This window comes from Eurypyga helias, unplaced genomic scaffold (genome assembly GCF_000690775.1).
Source record: "Eurypyga helias isolate BGI_N326 unplaced genomic scaffold, ASM69077v1 scaffold34434, whole genome shotgun sequence".
Taxonomy (NCBI): domain Eukaryota; kingdom Metazoa; phylum Chordata; class Aves; order Eurypygiformes; family Eurypygidae; genus Eurypyga; species Eurypyga helias.
Window position 1 is genome coordinate 13634 of NW_010244919.1, and position 781 is coordinate 14414.

Genomic DNA, 781 nt, shown 5'->3' on the forward strand with positions numbered 1-781 from the left:
GGGCAAGAGAAACACAGTCTGCAGTTTGGTTGTCAGCCCGTACCTCCCTGGGCAGGTGTTCACAGGCACATGGATCACCTCATGTCTGCCACAGCCCCCCGGCCCCGTGCCCCGGGCGTTGCCTGCGGAGTAGCTGGTAGGGTGCAGCTCCAGCTCTGTTTTGCATCGCAGCAAGTTTTGCTTGCTCTTACCTTAAAGCAGATTTCAGAGCAAACCGCTGAAGGAGGCACACACAAGGGCAGGGAAGGAGGAGACCTCACCTGATAGATCATCCAGGTATATACAAATGGGGTCTGGCCGGAATTTCTGTACCTGGGAAGCATCGCTTTGCCAGCCCACAGTTTCCTGTGAAACTCTTCAGTTCTGCAAACTCCACCAAAAGTTTCTTCTGGCCCAGAGGCTTCTGGATGCTGCCACAAACAAGGGTAATTCCACTAAGACTCTTCCTGTCAGTCTTGGGATGAAATTCCCACAGTGGCCTTTAGTACTTCCTGAATTAACGCCACTGGGGCAACCTGACGCAGTTTCAGTATTCAGATTCCCTAGTGTTTATCAGCTCCACTAGAAGCCCTGAGGCACCACCCTGAGGGAGAACCCAGCTGTAAGACAAACTGCTAATTGGTGTAGGCACCGACTTCACATTTTCTTCCCATTGCATCCAAACCCAGCCCATGCAAGCCCTCTGGTAGAAGAAAATTAGTTTACCCAGTCTGACTTCTCCCACGTTAGAGTGGGCCAAAATTAAGGGGTCTTTGAAAACTCATTTCAGGCCTTCAGCACA